This window comes from Triticum urartu, chromosome 1 (genome assembly GCF_003073215.2).
Source record: "Triticum urartu cultivar G1812 chromosome 1, Tu2.1, whole genome shotgun sequence".
In the NCBI taxonomy this organism is placed as follows: domain Eukaryota; kingdom Viridiplantae; phylum Streptophyta; class Magnoliopsida; order Poales; family Poaceae; genus Triticum; species Triticum urartu.
The window spans coordinates 449,406,717-449,431,077 of record NC_053022.1 but is presented as its reverse complement, the minus strand read 5'-3'; the positions used below and the strand labels follow the sequence as shown (position 1 = coordinate 449,431,077).

At 42.6% G+C, this 24,361-nt stretch overlaps 2 long non-coding RNA genes across 2 annotated transcripts; both read left to right on the top strand.

Moving 5' to 3' along the window:
* The first annotated feature begins 21,082 nt into the window (after positions 1–21,082).
* LOC125535342 lies at positions 21,083–21,458 on the top strand. The gene is made up of 3 exons (XR_007294655.1): positions 21,083–21,144; positions 21,247–21,342; positions 21,430–21,458. It is a non-coding gene; the product is annotated as an uncharacterized LOC125535342 (long non-coding RNA).
* Positions 21,459–21,460: 2 nt separating this feature from the next.
* Positions 21,461–23,232, top strand: LOC125535334. The gene is made up of 3 exons (XR_007294651.1): positions 21,461–21,529; positions 22,724–22,788; positions 23,188–23,232. It is a non-coding gene; the product is annotated as an uncharacterized LOC125535334 (long non-coding RNA).
* The last annotated feature ends 1,129 nt before the right edge of the window (positions 23,233–24,361 follow it).

The following is a 24,361-nucleotide window of genomic DNA, read 5'->3' as shown; positions in this document are numbered from 1 at the left end:
AATTTTGAATAATCATTTCTCTTGAGAGCTCATGATTGGGGCATGAATATAACATTGATTTAAGCCTCCCCCAAGCTTGAGCGATGCTTTCTCCTTAAAGAGGCCAAAAATTATATATATAATTGCGATCACGATGAACAAGGTGCATAGGATAAAACTTCTGATGAAATTCCAATTTCAATCGTTTGTAATTCCAAGACCTCATATCATCACATAGCCTATACCATGTCGATGCATCTCCCCTCAAAGATAAAGGGAAGACCTTCTTCTTAATAACATCTCCAGGTACACCTGCAAGCTTAAATAATCAACAAACTTCATCCACATATATCAGATGTTCATCAGGATGTTTTGTTCCATCTCCTAAAAAAGGATTAGCTAGCAGTTTTTCTATCATACCCGAAGGAACTTCAAAGCAAGCATTTTCATTTTCATTTTCAGTAGGTTCATTAGCTTGAGGAGCAACTGTTTGCTCTACTGGTCGGGGTGAAGATACCCCGAACAAGCCCCTCAGAGGATTACTTTCCATAGTAACAAGTGACAGTAAATTTCAGCACACTATATAAATTTTTCCTTACCAAATTCCACCTACCAAAGGTGCTTCACTCCCTGGCAACGGCGCCAGAAAAGAGTCTTGATGACCCACAAGTATAGGGGATCTATCGTAGTCCTTTCGATAAGTAAGAGTGTCGAACCCAACGAGGAACAGAAGGAAATGATAAGCGGTTTCCAGCAAGGTATTCTCTGCAAGTACTGAAATAAGTGGTAACAGATAGTTTTGTGATAAGATAATTTGCAACGAGCAATAAGTAACAAAAGTAAATAAGGTGCAGCAAGGTGGCCCAATCCTTTTTGTAGCAAAGGACAAGCCTGGACAAACTCTTATATGATGTAAAGCGCTCCCGAGGACACATGGGAATATCGTCAAGCTAGTTATCATCATGTTCATATGATTCGCGTTCGGTACTTTGATAATTTGGTACGTGGGTGGACCGGTGCTTGGGTGCTTCCCTTACTTGTACAAGCATCCCACTTATGATTAACCTTTATTGCAAGCATCTGCAACTACAACAAAAGTATTAAGGTAAACCTAACCATAGCATGAAACATATGGATCCAAATCAGCCCCTTACGAAGCAACGCATAAACTAGGGTTTAGGCTTCTGTCACTCTAGCAACCCATCATCTACTTATTACTTCCCAATGCCTTCCTCTAGGCCCAAATAATGGTGAAGTGTCATGTAGTCGACGTTCACATAACACCACTAGAGGAGAGACAACATACATCTCATCAAAATATCGAACGAATACCAAATTCACATGACTACTAATAGCGAGACTTCTCCCATGTCCTCGGGAACAAAAGTAACTACTCACAAAGCATAAACATGTTCATAATCAGAGGGGTATTAATATGCATATAGGATCTGAACATATGATCTTCCACCAATTAAACCAACTAGCATCAACTACAAGGAGTAATTAACACTACTAGCAACCTACTAGCACCAATCCCGGACTTGGAGAAAAGAATTGGATACAAGAGATGAAATAGGGTTTTGAGATGAGATGGTGCTGATGAAGATGTTGATGGAGATTGCCCTCTCCCGATGAGAGGAGCGTTGGTGATGACGATGGCGATGATTTCCCCCCTCCGGGAGGGAAGTTTCCCCGGCAGAACAGCTCCGCCTGAGCCCTAGATTGGTTCCGCCAAGGTTCCGCCTCATGGCGGCGGAGTTTCATCCGAGAAGATGGCTTATGATTATTTTTCCCATCGAAAGACTCCATATAGCAGAAGATGGCCACCGGAGGGCCACCAGGAGGCCCACGAGGTAGGGGTGCGCCCAGAGGGGTAGGGCGCGCCCCCACCCTCGTGGCAGGGTGTGGCCCCCTGGTGAAGTTCTTGCTCTCAGTATTTTTTATATATTTGGAAAACATCTTCCGTGAAGTTTCAGGACTTTTGGAGTTGTGCAGAATAGGTCTCTAATATTTGCTCCTTTTCCAGCCCAGAATCCCAGCTGCCGACATTCTCCCTCTTTATGTAAACCTTGTAAAATAAGAGAGAATAGGCATAAGTATTGTGACATAATGTGTAATAACAGACCATAATGCAATAAATATCAATATAAAAGCATGATGTAAAATGGACGTATCAATACTCTGCCCTCGAAAACTGTTGCGATCCCCTATATTTGTGGGTTATCAAGACCGAAAGGTCGAACGTGAATCATATAGTAGATATGATCAACATAGTGATGTTCACCATTGAAAACTACTCCATCTCACGTGATGACCGGACATGGTTTAGTTGATATGGATCACGTGATCATTTAGATGACTACAGGGATGTCTATCTAAGTCAGAGTTCTTAAGTAATATGATTAATTGAACTTAAATTTATCATGAACTTAGTCCTAATAGTATTTGCATATCTATGTTGTAGATCAATAGCTTGCAATGTAGCTCCCCGTTTATTTTTGATATGTTCCTAGAGAAAAATAATTTGAAAGATGATAGTAGAAATGATACAGACTGGGTCCGTGATCTAAGGACTATCCTCATTGCTGCACAGAAGAATTATGTCCTTGATGCACCGCTAGGTGACAGACCTATTGCAGGAGTAGATGCAGACGTTATGAATGTTTGGCAAGCTCGGTATGTTGACTACTTGATAGTTTAGTGCACCATGCTTTAAGGCTTAGAACCGGGACTTCAAAAACATTTTTGAACGCCACGGAGCATATAAGATGTTCCAAGAGCTAAAATTGGTATTTCAGACTCATGCCCGAGTCGAGAGGTATGAGACCTCTGACAAGTATTTTGCCTACAATATGGAGGAGAATAGCTCAACTAGTGAGCATGTGCTCAGAATGTCTGAGTACTACTATCGCTTGAATCAAGTGGGAGTTAATCTTCCAGATAAGAGAGTGATTGACAGAGTTCTCTAGTCACTATCACCAAGTTACTGGAACTTCGTGATGAACTATAATATGCAAGGGATGACGAAAACGATTCCCGAGCTCTTCCTGATGCTGAAATTGGCGAAGGTAGAAATCAAGAAAAGCATCAAATGTTGATGGTTGATAAGACCACTAGTTTCAAGTAAAAGGGCAAGGGAAAGAAAGGGAACTTCAAGAAGAATGGCAAGCAAGTTGCCACTCCCATGAAGAAGCCCAAAGCTAGACCCAAGCCTGAAACTGAGTGCTTCTACTGCAAAGGAAATGGTCACTGGAAGTGGAGCTACCCCAAATACTTGGCGGATAAGAAGGATGGCAAAGTGAAAGGTATATTTGTATACATGTTATTGATGTGTACTTTACTAGTGTTCATAGTAACCCTAGGGTATTTGATACCGGTTCAGTTGCTATGATTAGTAACTCGAAATAGGAGTTGCAAAATGAGCAGAGACTAGTTAAGGGCGAGGTGACGATGTGTGTTGGAAGTGATTCCAAGGTTGATAAGATCACCATCACACACTCCCTCTATCTTCGGGATTAGTGTTGGACATAAATAAATGTTATTTGGTGTTTGTGTTGAGCATGAATATGATTGGATCATGTTTATTGTGATGTGGTTATTCATTTAAGTCAGAGAATAATTGTTGTTCTATTTACATGAATAAAACCTTCTATGGTCATACACCCAATGTAAATGGTTTATTGAATCTCGATCATAGTGATGCCCGTATTCATAATATTGAAGCCAAAAGATGCAAAGTTAATAATGATAGTGCAACTTATTTGTGGCACTGCCGTTTAGGTCATATTGGTGTAAGGCACATGAAGAAACTCCATGCGGATGGACTTTTGGAATCACTTGATTATGAATCATTTGATGCTTGCGAACCATGCCTCATGGGCAAGATGACTAAGACTCCATTCTCCGGAACAATGAAGCGAACCACTTACTTATTAGAGATAATACATATCGATGTATGCAGTCCGATGAGTGTTGAGGCTCGCGGCGGGTATCATTATTTTCTAACCTTCACAGATGATTTGAGCAGATATGGGTATATCTACTTAATGGAACACAAGTCTGAGACATTTGAAAAGTACAAAAAATTTCTGAAGTGGAAAATCAGCGTAACAAGAAAATAAAGTTTCTACGATCTGATTGTAGAGGAGAATATTTGAGTTACGAGTTTTGGCCTTCATTTAAAACAATATGGAATAGTTTCACAACTCACGCCACCTAGAACACCACATCGTAATGGTGTGTCCAAACGTCGTAACCGTACTATATTGGATATATATGGTGCGATCTATGATGTCTCTTATCGATTTACCACTATCGTTTTGGGGTTATGCATTAGAGACAGCTGCATTCACGTTAAATAGGGCACCATCTAAATCCGTTGAGACGACACCATATGAAATGTGGTTTGGCAAGAAACCTAAACTGTCGTTTCTTAAAAGTTTGGGGTTGCGATGCTTATGTGAAAAAGCTTGGACCTGATAAGCTCGAACCCAAATCAGAGAAATGTGTCTTCATAGGATACCCAAAGGAGAATGTTGGGCACACCTTCTATCATAGATCCGAAGGCAAGACATTCATTGCTAAGAATGGATCCTTTCTAGAGAAGGAGTTTCTCTCGAAAGAAGTGAGTGGGAGGAAAGTAGAACTTGATGAGGTAGTTGTACCTTCTCTCGAATTGGAAAATGGTTCATCACAGAAATTAGTTCCAGTGATGCCTACACCAATTAGTGAGGAAGTTAATGATGATGATCATGAAACTTCAGATCAAGTTACTACCCAACCTCGTAGGTCAACCAGAGTATGATCCGCACCAGAGTGGTATGGTAATCCTGTTCTGGAAGTCATGTTACTAGACCATGATGAACCTACGAACTATGAGGAAGCGATGATGAGCCCAGATTCCGACAGATGGCTTGAGGCCATGAAATCTAAGATAGAATCGATGTATGAGAACAAAGTGTGGACTTTGGTGGACTTGCCCGATGATCGACAAGCCATTGAGAATAAATGGATCTTCAAGAGGAAGACGAACGCAGATAGTAGTGTTACTATCTACAAAGCTCGACTTGTCGAAAAGGGTTTTTGACAAGTTCAAGGTGTTGACTACGATGAGATTTTCTCACTCATATCGATGCTTAAAGTCCGTCTGAATCATGTTAGCAATTGCCACATTTTATGAAATATGACAAATGGATGTCAAAACTGCATTCCTTCATGGATTTATTAAAGAAGAGTTGCATATGATACAACTAGAAGGTTTTATCAATCCTAAAGGTTCTAACAAAATGTGCAAGCTCCAGCGATCCATCTATGGACTGGTGCAAGCATCTCGGAGTTGGAATATACGCTTTGATGATTTGATCAAAGCATATAGTCTTATACAGACTTGCGGTGAAGCCTGTATTTACAAGAAAGTGAGTGGGAGCACTACAACCTTTCTGATAAGTATATGTGAATGACATATTGTTGATCGAAAATGATGTAGAATTTTCTGGAAAGCATAAAGGAGTGTTTGAAAGGAGTTTTTCAAAGAAAGACCTCGGTGAAGCTACTTACATATTGGGCATCAAGTTCTATAAAGATAGATCAAGACGCTTGGCAAGAATTTCGATGAGTACATACCTTTATAATATTTTGAAGGAGTTCAAAATGGATCAGTCAAAGAAGGAGTTCTTGCCTGAGTTGTAAGGTGTGAAGTTGAGTAAGACTCAAAACCCGACCACGGCAGAAGATAGAGAGAGAATGAAAGTCATTCCCTATGACTCAACTAAAGGTTCTATAAAGTACGCCATGCTGTATACCAAATATATCGTGTACCTTTCCATGAGTTTGGCAAAGGGGTACAATAGTGATCCAGGAGTGGATCATTGGACAACGGTCAAAATTATCCTTAGAAGACTAAGGAGATATTTCTCGGTTATGGAGGTGATAAAGAGTTCGTCGTAAAGAGTTACGTCAATGCAAGCTTTTACACCGATCTGGATGGCTCTGAGTCTCAATCTGGATACATGTTGAAAGTGGGAGCAATTAGCTAGAGTAGCTCCATGCAGAGCATTGTAGACATAGAAAATTTGCAAAATACATATGGCTCTAAATGTGGCAGACCCGTTGACTAACTTCTCTCACAAGCAAAACATGATCACAACTTAGTACTCTTTGGGTGTTAATCACATGGCGATGTGAACTAGATTATTGACTCTAGTAAACCTTTTGGGTGTTGGTCACATGGCGATGTGAACTATGGGTGTTAATCACATGGTGATGTGAACTATTGGTGTTTGAATCACATGGCGATGTGAACTAGATTATTGACTCTAGTGCAAGTGGGAGACTGAAGGAAATATGCCCTAGAGGCAATAATAAAGTTGTTATTTATATTTCCTTATATCATGATAAATGTTTATTATTCATGCTAGAATTGTATTAACCGGAAACTTAGTACATGTGTGAATAAATAGATAAAACAGAGTGTCCCTGGTATGCCTCTACTTGACTACCTCGTTGATCAAAGATGGTTATGTTTCCTGACCATAGACATGTGTTGTCATTTGATGAACGGGGTCACATCATTAGAGAGTGATGTGATGGACAAGACCCATCCATTAGCTTAGCATAATGATCGTTAAGTTTTATTGCTATTGCTTTCTTCATGACTTATACATATTCCTCTCACTATGACATTATGCAACTGCCGAATACTGGAGGAACACCTTGTGTGCTATCAAACGTCACAATGTATCTGGGTGATTATAAAGATGCTCTACAGGTCTCTCCGATGGTGTTTGTTGAGTTGGCATAGATCGAGATTAGGATTTGTCACTTCGTGTATCGGAGAGGTATCTTTGGGCCCTCTCGGTAATGCACATCACTATAAGCCTTGCAAGCAATGTGACTAATGAGTTAGTCACGGGATGATGCATTACAGGACGAGTAAAGATACTTGCCGGTAACGAGATTGAACTGGGTATGATGATACCAATGATCGAATCTCGGGCAAGTAACATACCGATGACAAAGGGAATAACATATGTTGTTATGCGGTTTGACTGATAAAGATCTTCGTAGAATATGTAGGAGCCAATATGAGAATCCAGGTTCCGCTATTGGTTATTGACCAGAGATGTATCTCGGTCATGTCTACATAGCTCTTGAACCCATAGGGTCCGCACACTTAACGTTCGATGAGGATTTGTATTATGAGTTATGTGATTTGATGACCGAAGATTGCTCGGAGTCCCAGATGAGATCACGGACATGACGAGGAGTCTCGAAATGGTCGAGAGGTAAAGATTGATATATTGGAAGGTAGTATTTGGACACCGGAAGGGCTCCGGAGTGTATCAGGTACATACCGGAGTACCGGAGGGGTTACCGGAACCCCCTGGGGAAAGATGTGGGCCCATAACCCACAAGGGAGGAGGCTGAATTGGATTGGTGAAGGGGGCGGTGCCCCCCTTTCCTTCTCCTACTCCCTCTCCTTTCCCCCTTTCCCCCTCCGGAAGAAGGAAAAAAGGGGGGCGAATCCTACTAGGACTGGAGTCCTAGTAGGACTCCCCTCTCCCTGGCGCGCCCCTTAGTGGCCGGCCTCCTCCTCCCCTCCTTTATATATGGGGGCAAGGGCACCCCAAAGCACAACATACTTCTCTTAGGCGTGTGCGGTGCCCCCCTCCACAGTTTACCACCTCGGTCATATCATCGTAGTGCTTAGGCGAAGTCCTGCGTCGGTAACTTCATCATCACCGTCTCCACGCCGTCGTGCTGACGGAACTCTCCCTCGTCCTCAACTAGATCAAGAGCTCGAGGGACGTCATCATGCTGAACGTGTGCAGAACACGGAGGTGTCATACGTTCGTGTTGGGGAATGCAGTAATTTCAAAAAAGTTTCTACGCACACGCAAGATCCATCTAGGTGATGCATAGCAATGAGAGGGGAAGAGTGTTGTCCACGTACCCTCGTAGACCGTAAGCGGAAGCGTTATGACAACACGGTTGATGTAGTCGTACGTCTTCACGATTCGATCGATCCTAGCACCGAAGGTACGACACCTCCGCGATCTGCACATGTTCAGCTCGATGACGTCCCACGAACTCTAGATCCAGCTGAGTGTCGAGGGAGAGCTTCGTCATCACGACGGCGTGATGACGGTGATGATGAAGTTACCGACGCAGGGCTTCGCCTAAGCACTACAACGATATGACCGAGGTGGAAATCTATGGAGGGGGGCACCGCACATGGCTTAACAATCAACTTGTGTGTCTATGGGGTGCCCCTTCCCCCGTATATAAAGGAGTGGGGGAGGGGGAGGGCCGGCCCTCTATGGTGCGCCCAAAGGGGGGAGTCCTACTCCCCGTGGGAGTAGGATTCCCCCTTTCCCTTGTTGGAGTAGGAGAGAAGGAAGGGGAAGAGAGGGAGAAGGAAAGGGGGCCCGGCCCCCACCCCAATTTGGATTGGGCTTGGGGGGTCCATCCCCACCTAGGCCGCTTCCTCCTCTCTCCCACTAAGGCCCATTAAGGCCCATACACTCCCCGGGGGGTTCCGGTAACCCCCCGATACTCCGGTAATTGCCCGAACTCACCCGGAACCATTCCGATGTCCAAACATAGCCTTCCAATATATCGATATTTATGTCTCGACCATTTCGAGACTCCTCATCATGTCCGTGATCATATCCGGGACTCCGAACTACCTTTGGTACATCAAAACACATAAACTATAATACCGATCGTCACTGAATGTTAAGTGTGCAGACCCTACGGGTTCGAGAACTATGTAGACATGACCGAGACTCGTCTCCGATGAATAACCAATAGCGGAACCAGGATGCTCATATTGGTTCCTACATATTCTACGAAGATCTTTATCGGTCAAACCGCATAACAACATACGTTGTTCCCTTTGTCATCGGTATGTTACTTGCCCGAGATTCGATCGTCGGCATCTCAATACCTAGTTCAATCTCGTTACCGGCAAGTCTCTTTACTCGTTCCGTAATGCAACATCCCGTAACTAACTCATTAGTCACATTGCTTGCAAGGCTTATAGTGATGTATGATACGTCTCCGCCGTATCTATAATTTTTGATTGTTCCATGCCAATATTCTACAACTTTTAGATACTTTTGGCAACTTTTTATACTATTTTTGGGACTAACATATTGATCCAGTGCCCAGTGCCAGTTCCTGTTTGTTGCATGCTTTTTGTTTCGCAGAAAATCCATATCGAACGGAGTTCAAACGGGATAAAAACTTACGGAGTTTTTTTTGGAATATATGTGAATTTTGGGAACTGGAATCAACGCGAGACGATGCCCGAGGGGCCCACGAGGGTGAGGGGCGCTCCCTGGGACCTCGTGGCCACCCCGTAAGGCGGTTGGTGCCCTTCTTTCGCCACAAGAAAGCCAATATCTGTATAAAAATCGTGTCAAAATTTCAGCCCAATCGGAGTTATGGATCTCCAAGAATTTAAGAAACGGTGGAAGGGCGGAATTAGAGAGCGCAGAAACAAAAGGAAACAGAGAGAGAGATCCAATCTCGGAGGGGCTCTCGCCCCTCCACCGCCATGGAGGCCATGGACCAGAGGGGAAACCCTTCTCCCATCTAGGGGGAAGGTCAAGGAAGAAGAAGAAGAAGGGGGGCTCTCTCCCCCTCTCCCTCGATGGCGCCGGAACACCGTCGGGGCCATCATCGCGACAACGATCTACACCAACAACTTCACCGCCGTCATCACCAACTCTTCCCCCCTCTATGCAGCTGTGTAACCCCTCTTTTACCCACTGTAATCTCTACTTAAACATGGTGCTCAACGCTATATATTATTTCCCAATGATGTATGGCTATCCTATGATGTTTGAGTAGATCCATTTTGTCCTATGGGTTCATTGATGATCGTGATTGGTTTGAGTTGCATGTTTTATTATTGATGATGTCCTATGGTGCTCTCCGTGTCATGCAAGCGTGAGGGATCCCCGCTGCAGGGTTTGCAATATGTTCATGATTTTCTTATGGTGGGTGGCGTGAGTGACAGGAGCACATACCCGAGTAAGTAGGTTGTTTGTGTATGGGAGTAAAGAGGACTTGATGCCTTTTAATGCTATGGTTGAGTTTTACCTTAATGATCTTTAGTAGTTGCAGATGCTTGCCAGAGTTCCAATCATAATTGCATATGATCCAAGAAGAGAAAGTATGTTAGCTTATGCCTCTCCCCCAAATAAAATTGCAATAGTGATTACCGGTCTAGTTATCGATTGCCTAGGGACAAATAACTTTATCATGACAAAAAGCTCTCTACTGAAATTAATTTAGTTGTGTCTTTATCTAAACAGCCCCTAGTTTTTATTTACATGCTCTTTATTATCTTGCAAACCTATCCAACAACACCTAAAGTACTTCTAGTTTCATACTTGTTCTAGGTAAAGCGAATGTTAAGCGTGGGTAGAGTTGTATCGGTGGTCGATAGAACTTGAGGGAATATTTGTTCTACCTTTAGCTCCTCGTTGGGTTCGACACTCCTACTTATCAAAAGAGGCTACAATTGATCCCCTATACTTGTGGGTTATCAAGACCTTTTTCTGGCACCGTTGCCGGGGAGCAATAACGTGGGGTGAATATTCTCGTGTGTGCTTGTTTGCTTTATCACTAAGTGGATTTTATTTGCTGTTCTAAGTTGTTCTCTATCTTTAGTTATGAATATGGAACACGAAATACAAAAAAAATTAGGTTTACTTGCTACTCATGGAGATGGGGAACCTCCTAAAACCCTCGATGCTCATTATGTGAAAGATATTATGCACTACTTTAATAATCCTGAGAAAACCCCATTCAATTATATAATGGGAGACACATTGGATCAACGTGAATACTTTAGGGATTATCTCTTTACTCAAAAATGGAAACTATTATGGGATCAAATTTATATGTTGCACTGGTATGCTCGGCAACTATGCTTGAGATATGATTATACTTGTTGCTCTAGGATGAAGGCTCCACACCTCCCTTTTTCATGCAAATTTAATAATATTGAAACCTTAGCTTCTTATGCTAATGGTATATATGATTACTATGATGTGTAACGAATAGAAGAATTTGTTGCTTTTAAGGGTGCTTGTGAAATTGAATCTTTGTTTAAAGAGTTTGAAGATTTTGATGATTCAGTTTATAGACCTGAAAATTTAGCTATCCTTAAATATTGCTATGAGAATTATAAATACAATTATGATATTGATGAATTTATTGAGAAAGTCTCCGCTGTTCGAGAAGAGACTAATATTTTGCAGGAGTCTATGGAAGAAGAAATTGATGAAACTGTGAGCTCATTGGATGAAAAAGATGATGAGGAGAGCGAAGAACAAAAGGAGGAAGATCGGATTAGCTACCCGTGCCCACCTTCTAATGAGAGTAACTCTCCAACTCATACATTATTTAATGTCCCTTCGTTCTTACCGAAGGATGAATGCCATGGTAATTGCTATGATCCCATTGATTCATTTGAAATATCCATTTTTGATGAACTTGATGCTTGCTATTCTTGTGGCCAAGATGCCAATATGAATTATGCCTATGGAGATGAACTTGCTATTGTTCCTTATGTTAAACATGAAATTGTTGCTATTGCACCCACACATGATAGTCCTATTATTTTTTTGAATTCTCCAAACTACACTATATCAGAGAAGTTTGCACTTATTAAGGATTATATTGATGGGTGGCCTTTTACCATTGCACATAATAATTTTGATGAATATAATATGCATGTGCTTGCTGCTCCTAGTTGCAATGATTATGAGAGATGAACTACATCTCTGCCTCTCTATGTTTCCGACACGATAAAATTGCAAGAAACTTCTTATGCTATGAATTGGCCTTTACTTTATGTGCATGAATTATTCTTGTATGACATGCCGATGCATAGGAAGAGAGTTAGACTTCGTCATTGCTTGATATATGTTGCTTTGTGCTCACTACTAAATGCCAAATCATTGCTAATTCAAAATGTCTTTGATATACCTTGGGATCCGGGTGGATTCATTACTTGAGCACCTTATGCCTAGCTTAATGGCTTTAAAGAAAGCGCCGCCAGGGAGACAACCCGGAAGTTTTAGAGAGTCATTTATTTCTGTTGAGTGCTTTTATAGAGTTTAAAAACAAAAAAATAAAGAGGGGAACCCAAAACTTTTCAAAAAGGAAAGTGAGAGAGAGAGAGACAAGCATTGTTGAAGTGAGGGAGCTCCTTGAACTTTGTTCATGCTCACGGAAACTTTGTGAATCTTGATTACAGAAACTATTCAACAAAAATAATTATCCCTGTCGGTGTCAAAAACGGCGGATCTCGGGTAGGGGGTCCCGAACTGTGCGTCTAAGGTCGATGGTAACAGCAGGCAGGGGACACAATGTTTACCCAGGTTCGGGCCCTCTCTATGGAGGTAATACCCTACGTCCTGCTTGATTGATATTGATGAATATGAGTATTACAAGAGTTGATCTACCTCAAGATCGTAATGGCTAAACCCTGGAGGTTTAGCTTGTATGGCTATGGTAATGAGTATCTGCCTTTCCGGACTAAGTACCCCGGTTTATATAGACACCGGGAGGATCTAGGGTTACACAAGGTCGGTTACAAAGAAAGGAATCTACATATTCGGTCGCCAAGCTTGCCTTCCACGCCAAGGAGAGTCCTATCCGGACACGGGTGCAGTCTTCGGTCTTGGTATCTTCACAACCCATCAGTCCAGCCCATGGCTAACAGGCCGGATGCTCGAGGACCCCTTAGTCCAGGACTCCCTCAATAGCCCCTGAACCTGGCTTCAATGACAAGGTATCCGGCGCGTAGATCTGTCTTCGGCATTGCAAGGCTGGTTCCTCCTTCCGAACTCCAAGGTAGCCTTTGGATGTATTGAACATGTCCAGACCTATAACACACACCACACACAACCGTATAGATAATATGATATTCCACGAGTCCCATCCGCTGACAACTTTTTACAACATGACATCACGTCTGCCCGGTCACTATATCGAACCGTTTTGTCCACCATCTCGTGTTTCGAGATGCGATTTCCATTGGCACGTCTTGTCAAAGTAGAGATCATGTCCCCTTATTGCGGGATTCTCATCAATACTGGCGTGGGTAACCCAACCGTGCCGTTTACACAACCCTTGGGAATAGGCGAGTTTTAAGGCGAGCGAGGAGGCGCTTGATATTCGCGACCCTTTATAAGGGGATAAGAATTCACCCTTGTCTACTCACGCCTTCTCTCTTCCTCTGCCCTTCCACTCTTGAGATCCAGCGCCCAAGTTCTCATCTTTTTCCCACTCGAGCAAGCACTCAACCATGTCCGGATCCGGAGGTCAAGGCAAATGGATGGCCTCCTCCGTCGGGGAGAAGGACATTGCCGAGCTTCGGGCGGCCGGGTACCTGGCGAAGGAAATCGCCCACCACCTTCCAGCCAAGGGACAAATCGTCCCCACACCGAAGCCCAGTGAGAGGGTAGTATTCATCCCCCATTTCCTCTGCGGGCTAGGGTTTCCACTCCACCCTTTTATCCGCAGGCTGATGTTCTACTACGGGATAGACTTCCACGACCTATCCCCGAACTCCTTCCTCAATATCTCCGTGTTCATCGTGGTGCGTGAGGCCTTCCTCCGCATCCAACCCCACTTCGGGCTGTGGCTCAAAATCTTCAATGTGAAGCTGAAGGTAGTGGATGGCCAGCACGCGGGGTGCGGAGGCGCCATGTGAGCAAGCTAACCAATGTCTCCTGGCCAAAAGGCACTTTTGTGGAGACCGTCAAGGAATGGCAGAAACAATGGTCCTACATCACAGAACCCCGCGAGGCCACTTGGACCGCGGCTGCCGAATTCAACTCCGGCGCTCCCATGCGACTCACCTCCTAGGTCGAGAAGAGCCCGAACTGGTGTTCGTCAGACGAGCTGATAGCGCTGCAAACGCGCATCCAAAGCATGGTGGATAAAGACATCAAGCTCGTCGACATAATCCAAGTGATGCTGGTGCGCCGGATCCTCCCCTGCTAGAGCCGAAGCCGCCCTCTATGGGAGTTCAATCCGAAGAAGCACCATACCCTGGAGAGGCTCTTCGAAACAACTCACGAAGATGCCTGGAAGTTGCTCTTCAAGGGCAACGATATACCGCCGGCCATAGATTCAGACCGTGGGCACGACATTAACCACCTCCCCAACGAGGTATGTTATCTTTAACGCATCCCCTACTTGCTTGTTTCGAGGATGATATCTAAGCAATTATTATATTGCTTCTTCAGAACTGGATGAAGAGGGCGAAGCAGATCCGGTGTCCGGCTCCGCTGCCTGAAGAACCAGTCATCCCGCATTTAGCAAAGATGCTGGAACCGGCGCCCTATATGGCGCCGGAGAAGAAGGCCGGGGAAAGGCCAAGGGGGTCCGGAGTGGCCCCCACCGCAAGGGCACTTCGGACGCGACATCCGAAAACAAGACCCGCTCCTCCGTCGCCGAAGACGACGACGGTGAGGAGGAGGAAAGCGATTCTCCCCTTGATGAGGGGAAGAAGAAGAGGGCGGCCTCCACCATTCTGGAGGCAGAGGCACCCAAGAAGGGGAAAGGCCCACTCGTGGGCAGCTCCGTATGGGACGTTGAAAGCAGTCCGGAGCAACGCCCCCGCACTAAGCCGCGGGGCGCATCATAAGTGCTAAGACTTATATCCGCCCATAAAGTTTCTCCTCCTCGTTGTATTGACATGATTGGTTATGTTATTGTAGTCCGGCCCATAACAGCTCCCCGCGATCCTCGTCAGGAGGCTCGCTGGATTCCAAGGCGATGGCCAACGATTCACCGCAAGCCACTCAGTCCCCCAAGGCCAAGGACGATGCGGAGGTGCCCCCGAAGGACTGTCCCAGGCGGGGGAGAGGCTCAGGAGGCGCCAGAAGGCGAAACCCCCATCGCTGGACACCAAGGGGAATCAATCCCCATGGAGACTGGTGGGGAGGGCCATATTCAGTTCGGCCCTCAGCCAGACTCAATTCCGGAGACTGATGCGGCTTCGGAATCCGGCACGCAACCTCCTTCGAAAGAAGGGGGATGGCTATTCCGCTGGTGACCCCTGTCCAACCAGGGGCACCGGATAATCTACTGGAGGCGCTGTGAGGCGCTTCCATTGTGGATGAGCACCATGTCCTTATGGGCACAGTAATTGAAAGGGTTCAGTCCGCCAAGAGCAGACTAACCGAAGCCTGCAGCGGTCTGCTGACAGGTTTTGAGGTAAGCGACGCAAAAAAGAGAAAATCCCAATGTAGATAGTAGCCCCTGAGACACTGTCCGGTGTTCGGAAAGAAAAAGCCGAACAGAGGATCAATCTCCAATTGCAGGAAACTAACTAAATTTTTCTGAAATGTAAACACAGGAATCGCTGTTGGCCGCAGCCTTGCATACTGCCGAAGTCTCCGGACTGAAGCAGAAACTGGCGGAGGCCGAGGAGGAGCTGGGCCAGGTGAAGAGGCAGCTCCAGGAAAAACAAGGTAAGTAATAACCTGTTATGTATTCAAAAAAAGGAAAATGATATGCAATGACCGAAATGCCATGATGTGTATAAAGGCGACGACAGAGGTCGAGGCCCTGAAAAGGGCCCTGGTCGAAGCCGAATGGAAGGCAGTCAAGGAGCAGGCCGCTCGGAAGAAGCTCAAGGCCCGGGTCAACGAGGTCCAACAGGAGCTCGAGGACGCGGTGAAGAAGTTTGAGGCCTTGGAGCGCGATGTGTCGGTTTAAGAGACTGAACTCGCCAGGGCTTGTCAGAGTGCGGAGGCAGCCCGGAATGAGGCCCAGGGCACCCTCCAGGAGATGCAGGAGGCCAGGAAGATCACGGCGGGTAAGGAATTCAATATGCAAAGCAAGAATGTGAAGATGAAATATCGTTTACTAACCCGGATTCGGAGTTCTCCAGGGGCTTTTACTGATCTGTCACGCAGTGTGGCTGACGCCGCAGAGTTCTTCTGAGCCGAAGAAGGGAGCTCCACGGAGAAGCTGTTCTGGTCACAATATCTCGCGCCAGAACACCCGGTGCCCTTTAGCGATCAGCTAAAACAGCTGGTCGAGCTACATAGGGTGGCCGAACTGGCCATGAAGGATTTTATAATCCGGTTGTGGCCAGCCGAAGCTATACCCGGCAGTTACTTCGGCCTCGTGAAGCGACTGGTGGATGCCTGTCCTCGGCTGGACGTCGTCAAGCGGTCCATCTGCATCGAGGGCGCACGTCTGGCCTTCTCCTATTGCAAGGTTTGGTGGGCGAAGCTGGACGCTGTCAAATTAGCGACCGAGGGGCCGCCGGAGGGCAAGGAGCACCGCACACTCGAGCGATACTTCGGCGATGTCTTGGAGGGGTCCCGCATTGTTGCGGATCATTGTGCGAAAGACACTATCTTTGAATGAATGTATTCGAGCTCCCTCTACCTTGTATGATAAAACAAAGTGATTGTGCAATATAATGCTGGTTATGTTTTTAAATTTTTACTTCCTATGCAGCCGTGTTGTATGAAATCTGAGGGTTAACCAGTCATCGGCTTCTGCCCCCATGTAGGTAGTATGGGGGTGTTCGGGATGGAATCTAAACAATCTTGATCCAATTAGATGGTCCTTGAAGGAGTTGTTTAGCGCAACGAACCAGGCAACCAGACTATGCGGCTGTAACGCCCTCACTTAGCCATAGGAGTTCGACAATAAAAACATGGACACAACCCCTAGTTTCCGAACTAGAGTGTTATAAGCGTCTGATCGGGAAGTACCGATCCTTCGCGCAACGCGGAAGAAATCTCCAACGATTTGCAACCTCCGAACAGCTGACCGGCTCTTGCTGCATCATGACAGTCAGTTTTCGGCTTTCTCTACTGAGGTGCTCCTTTGGATAAACCAGGGCACAATCGCAGTAGTTCTCCCTTTACTACCTTAGCCGATATAGCGGAACGTAAGGTAGCAAGCACAGGAGCCGGGCAACCCAACTATTGACCAAAGACATGATTTGGATCCAATACATATAATGCTAAATTCGGGGTGCCGAACTATACTATAGAAGTGTTCGGACTTTGTTGCCGTATTGTGGGGCGCCTGGGAGCCCCTGGCAAATATGAAACATACCAAAGTGTACGGGTGCTAGAAGATAAGTTATTAAAGGAAAACAGGAAGAGAGTAGAGGTGATATCTTGGGCCCTTAAACTTGAGCCACGAACTGTTTACATTATAATTGGGTTAATGCGTCAAAGCGCATTAATACAAATAGTGCGATAAGCAATCGGCTATTTAACATGCCATGACCAAAGGCGAGCTGCGCAAGGATAACCCCTATAAAGCAACACATATTCTACAACATTTTGACCATAGGTTGCAAAATTCAGAAGAGATACGCATATAAGCGTTGTAGCATATGCGTTGTAGACTTACATCTCATGATCATAGTGTCATACATGGATTGCAACAGATCTTATATGTTGCCATATATGTGTTCTATATTATGTCTAAATTTACATAATTAAAAGTAAAAATTAGACATGCCGACAGACATAATGAATGTGGTGGCAAAAATATCTACTAACCATTCGAGCGAAAACCAAATCGCACGTAGTCCCTTCATTTTATTCTAAGATCCACATCAGGCTAAATCGTATTCGGTTAAAGGCATCGACACAAATGGGCGCACCCCATTGACCCTTTTTCTACTTAAACAACAAAAAATGATGAGTGGCAGTGGGATTGAACTCTAGACATCTTCTTTCAAATACAAACCCAGTAACCACTAGAACATCTAAATGCTTGTGCCTACTAACTTCATTTTCCCATTTTATTCTTTCTTCAGTTCGGGGAAGCCCCCGGTTTTGGGAAGCTTCCCTAGACGGATTTTTTCTGGACCGCTTTTGTTTGTTTATTCTTTCGTTTTTTCTATTTCTATTTTTTATTTTTGCAAAATGCATGAATTTTTTTCCAGTATGGATGAACTTTTTTCAAAATTGAGATTTTGCTTCTAAATTGATGAACTTTTTTTTTCAAAATTGATGAACTCATTTCAAATTTTGGAAATTTTATTGAAAATGGATGAACTTTTTTCAAAATTCGATGGACGTTTTTTAATTCAATGTACATTTTTTGAAATCGATGAGCTTTCTTCAAAATTGATGAAATTTTTCATATTGGTGAAATTTTTGTCCAATTCATAAAAGTTCCTCAAATATATGTTTTTGTGTTTCTGCTAACTTTTTCCAAATTGATGAACTTTTTTAGAAATTCATGATCATTATTTTAAATCGGTGAACTTTTTAAATTTCATGATTTTTTTTAGAAAATTGTGAACTTTTTCGGAATTCTATGAACTTTTCAAAATCATGTTAACCGTTGGCCGGTTTTTTCCGTCAATCAGAAGCATAGCACATCCGAGAAAAGAGAAATAGGAGGCGGGAAAGCAAGTTGAGTGAGAATAAATAAGAGATGGGCTTGGAGGGAATATAAGCCCAGTAACAGCTTACGCCGCAGGTCGTCCCGGGATAAGAGATGGGCTTGAAAAGAATGGCAAGAGATAAATAAATGTTGTAGCCATAATCATACGTAAACACTAGTCTATCCTGTTGGTGATTTCCTTGCGTCCATTCTAGTAGGGCCAAGTTCGAACTTCTGCATGGTTGTTTTCTGAAAAAAAATTTATATCACAGGCACTAATTTTTTTCTGCAGCATGCGTAAATTGAAATAAAAAGCAAAATTAAGCAGCGTTGGACTATGAATTGTAGGCATATTTTTTTAGCAGTAGGGAAATATTACGAGGTCAAAAAATAGTGAGGCATGACAGAAAATAAGAATGATTTTATACCTTTTTGTTATTATATATTAAAGATATTAAAATGCACATATACAATTAAGTCCGCAAGGCAGAATCCCCTTGAACCGGAACCAAAGCTGGGGGAGGTTTGTCGGCGTCCAGACTCGTGCTAATGCACACAGTCCCACCAGAACACTCTCCCGCGCGAACCTCTCTAGGACAAAATTTCATACCGCAAGCATAAATAGATTTTTTCCGTAGTAGCCGTAAATTGAAATAAAAAAATCAAAATTAAGTAGCATTGGACTATGAATTGTAGGCATGATTGTTTTTGAGCGGTAGGGAAATATTAAGTGGTCATAAAATAAAGAGGCACGACAGAAAATAAGAATGATTTTTATTATAATATATTAAAGGTATTAAACCGCACATATATTATTAAGTTCGCGAGCCAAAATCCCCTCAAATCGGAACCAAAGCTGGGGGATGTTTGCGGGCGTCCGAACTTGTGCCAATGTACGCGATCCTACAAGAACACTCCAGCGTGAACTGCTCTACGATAATAGTTTTTAAGCGGTAGGGAAATATTAAGTGGTCACAAAATAATGAGGCACGACAGAAAATAAGAATGATTTTTATTATAATATATTAAAGGTATTAAACCACACATATATTATTAAGTTCGTGAGCCAAAATCCCCTCAAATCGGAACCAAAGCTGGGAGATGTTTGCGGGCGTATCACTTCACTTTTGTTCCTTTCTTAGGGGTTTGCAAGAAACATATACTGATGGTTACGGGTAGATGAGCAAATAAGAGAAGTTACAATATCACAACTATTCTCAGTTATGAGAATACTGAAATGGATATAGACTGATGATATGATGTTCATACATGTTGAAGCAAGTTTCGGAAAGAAGTAATGGATATAGACCTAACTATGATGATCCTGTTGGTAGGACATTCTCATAGATCATTTTTTTTCTTGTTCTGGTTGAGATATACTAAAGGCTGTGTACCTATGAAAAAATAAGAGACTTCAAATTTTGTATGTAGTACTTGTGTATGTGTGCTCATGAGGTGTCCAGGTTTACTCATGATGTAACATTAGATTTTTTGTTATGTTGTTCTAATTTTCTTACGCTTGCAGTACGAACAATGTATACAGTACTCCGAGACTGCTAGCGAAGTGACTTTTCTTTTAGCTGTTTCTCCATGAAAGTACTATTTATCTCTGATAGTGTGATGATCACTGAATAACTTAAATACCTTTTCAGTAATGACTTAGGATAAAGACGAAGCAGAGAACATAATCTTGGTGAAGGCATCTCAATGGAGATGGGAGAGTGTTGCACAAGTGGATTTATTGGGTTGGGGAAATAGATAAAATATCTTGCTTGGTTTTTGTATTCTCTTTCTGATGTATTTTTTATGTATTATCAGCATGGAATAGATGATAGATACCTCCCATTTAAGTTTGAACTTCTATACGTTTCATAATATGGTTGGATATCGCTAGCTTATACATTATGTTTCATTTTTTCCCCACAATTATGCACCCTTAATTTGTGTCCGTATTGCTTTCATAACTTGTTTATTCATTTATGTCACATATTCCTACTCATAGTCTGTTCTGTGAGAAATTGTTTGTTTTTACTTTTTAATAGCTTTCCATGGATAATGGACCGTGTATGGTGATTGGCGGCTTTATTAATCTTCAAACGGTATTATATATTAAGGATCTTGAATGCACGTTTGTCATGGTTTACTTATGCGTGCGTGATTACGAGTGGTGCTTCTCAGAGAATAAAATTGTGGTCTCACCAATTGGTTTGGTCATTGTATTATTCTTATATTAACCGAGACGTGCATTGCACGTGCAACCTTACTAGTTTTTACAAACATAGAAGAAGCACATTGTATTTGGCACAAATATATGTACATGTGCGTGTCAAGGGCCAGATACGATAATAACAAAAAGTATAAATTATTTCACATAATTTTTTTACTACTGGTATTCTTTTCTGATTTCGCACCAAAGTTTTCCTTTCCCTCCATTCTCTCCCGCAATAGCGAATAAGCACGCGCGCTTGATTACCATGGCCCACTCGCCATATGAATCAAGAACGCATACCAAAATCTGGCATCGCGAGGAGGTAACTGCGCCATCAAAATCGGAAACCTCTCCCTCCCCCATATCAATATAGTTCCCTTCCTCATCTCGCAGGATCTCTATCTTAAGAAGATCGATCATGGCCTGCCCTCCCTCCTGAACCTCGTAGCACACCCCGCCGATTCAGTGAGGTTGAGGGCACAAGAGGCATGTCTTGTTCAGCAACTGGGATGGACAGCAGATCAGTCCCCACCCCCGATTCATAGAAACACAAGGTAAATACTAGTACAACTTGACGATTTCGCCTCCTCCCCCCTTGGTTCAGATCTGTCCCTTCTATGCTTTCTAATTACTCTTCTCTTGTGTGAGTTTGATAGTGCACACCAAGTGTTTGATAGCTGTCCTCTGTTATTGGTTCAGAATTTTGGGGGCCTTGAGATAGAGGGGGTTGTTTCTGATTCTTCTTCTATAAGGTTACACGTTCCCTACTTGATTGAGATTAGCTTTTTAGGTTTTATTCATTATAGTGCCCTGACGCCTCCTTGTTTTGGTGTTCATAGGTTTACTGAACATAAGAGGTGGCTTAAATTAGTAACTATTAAGGTTTCAGGTGTGGATGCGTGCAATATTTCAATGTAGTTCTGCACCATTACTACCTTGGTGAGTTCAATCTCTTCATAGACTTTCTTTATGGAACTCCAATTCTGACTATCCTATTCTAGCTGGGTAGTACAGTTGGGTTAGTTCTTGCCTAACATTTTGCGGTTGAACACCTAGCATAGTTTCTTTCTTTCTTCGTGTGTGTGCAGACGTTTGTGACCTTGTTATTTTCTTATTGCTATCATACTGTATTCTGGCTGGGGTGTCATTTGTAGAAAATGAACGATGGAGTGACTACAAGAAGTGTTATCTTGGTCGTACCTATGGACAAATTGCAGTATCATGTCGACCAGTGAGGCCCTAATAAAATGTTAATTTTATTATGAATATCAGAACATGATCTGCAGCAGCACAACTACAAGTCCATTCTACAAAACGACACACTTGTTCTGAAAATAAATGTTAGTGAACAATCATGTGCACGATAGTGAAAACACGTGTATACTCTGCAACACACTCAGCCTTGGCCCATGGGATCTCCTCACAGTTCCAACTTGAAAATCTCATCAGCCTAGCTATAATGCTTGTGCATGAACGAAACCTCCTTAACACCAAAGATAATGAACTTGGGTGTCCTTGAGCTTATGACCCTCTTACTATCCATGGATAGTGTTAAACCTGAACATGTGTTACCCCTGCAAACACCAAGTTAAACATCATACCACACAAGTACAAGTTCATTTCCCTAAGCAACTGAAATACATCAACAGATAAATTACTAGTATCGAAAGATAACTGCATTTTATTCATAGTAATGTTCCCAGCATAGAAAAAAACTAAAAAGCATGGGGTCATCGAAAGAGCTGCTATATGTTGTTTCATTTTGTTACTTGCTCTTTTTCTTATACACCTGATGAACAAAATAATGGACCCCTTGCAAATTTACATTTCAGAGTAACGGTTTCATGTCTTAGTTCATCGTTTTCACTATGAAATAGGAATAGCTTGATTTATTCCCAGTACCTACTCAGTACTAAATGAGTTGTCATTTTGATTTGATAAGGAATAAATGTGGGCAGACTTATTTTTATTGATTGAAGGGGCAGACATTACTTCAAAATATGATTGTTTGAGCTGAAATCTGAATTAATCGTCTTCACATCGGTGGGGATGACTGTCATAAGGTCGAGTAGGACCACATAATATTGTCTTTTACATAATTTATTTAAACTTTTGGTCATTGTCATGTTGCAGCAGATATGTAATGGACAAGAATTTCAGTTCACGGGCGAAGGGAAATATATTCTGCTGCACATAAGGTATATATCCATTACCATATACAATATGTTCAAAATATGTTGCTCCAATGGTTATGTATCTACTGGTCATCTTGCTAAATGCTATTAAAAACAAGAATGTTAGTGCATGTCCGGGATAAAAAACTTCTGTTACAAACAAGCGGTATCCTTTCATAATCACATACAAATTTTTTTAGACTATTTGTGGCTTGTTTAGTTGTTTATTACTTCTTTGTTATCAGTCTATTATCCAGACTACAAAAACAACATAAGGTGCTAATGCATGCTGTAAGAGTGCTCGAAGTGGTTCCCTGAATTGGATGGATGCCAATGAACTATTTGTTGTGCTCAAATTCATTTCATATGTTCCCCTGTTTTGTTTCTGTCTTCTCATATGGCAACTTTTATTTTTTCTAACAGGCAGGAACTAAAGTATTCTTGAAGAGCCCGAAAAATCATAACAAGCGTAGCTCTAGATACAATGGTAAGTTCTGATCCAAAATTTAAACTTGATGGTCCTGAAATTAGAAATGAATTCTGGGTAGTGCATGTCGATATGGCACTAGTGCAAACTGAATATTTTGTATGAAGTCGCAAAACTGCAATACTCTCGGTGATGCATAAAAATAAAAGATTGCATGGCCTTCAACCATTGTACGTGACTAATATTTGCCTATATTACTACTTGCATCATGTCAAGGTATTGTGTGTTAACAGTTCATTTTTTTTCGTGTTTGTAGATTCAAAAGATAAATGGATGAGTATATGGGAGCGTGGCGATTATACTGCAATGATGATGTCGATGATCCGTTTCATGATGATGATGGATGCATTTAGATTTAGTTATGTTGTAGGGATGACGTTCATGTCGGATGTTGTTCCTTTGTTAAGATGGATATTTTCAGTTTAAGTTTCGCTATCAAGAAAATTGTTAGATTATGCATCACATTTGGATGATGTTCCTCCTGTAATATCCACTATTGTAATCCAAAAGCTTTGATCTAATATATGATTTCTTCCTCTCGTGAGTATATTGTCTTGTTTTTTGTTCACTTGAAATACATAATTATTGCCTTTACATGGAGCATTAATTTAGTTGCTAGCAATATATAATTATAAATACATATAATATTATAATTGACACTATATATACCAACACATGAAACGTTGGAAATTCTCCATTGCCAAGCAATGGGATTTTGATTTATGTACATCAAACACCAACATATAAAATTGTTGTAAAAGTTTGTTTTATGTGTTGTTCTCTTGCAACGGACCCTTTTACCAATGATAGTATAAGCGTTGCATTATGCGCTAGCAACACTGGATAAGGCTACGCATCCCAAACCGTTGGTAAAGACCCTAGAAACGCATATATGGATTTTTAGATACGGAAAAAGGCGTTGCTATAGTGGGGGTCCTGTTGTAGTGGTGTGGGTCCTGACAACAGGTAGGGTGGTCGTTGAATTGACCTCCAGAGCTTCCCCTATACGTCTTTGCTTCTGGCCATCCTGGTGTTTTTTATCCTTTGACAGGACCGGTAGTCGGGCTATAGAAGAAGGCCTTTGTAAAATAAACCTGGAAAAGGAAAAAA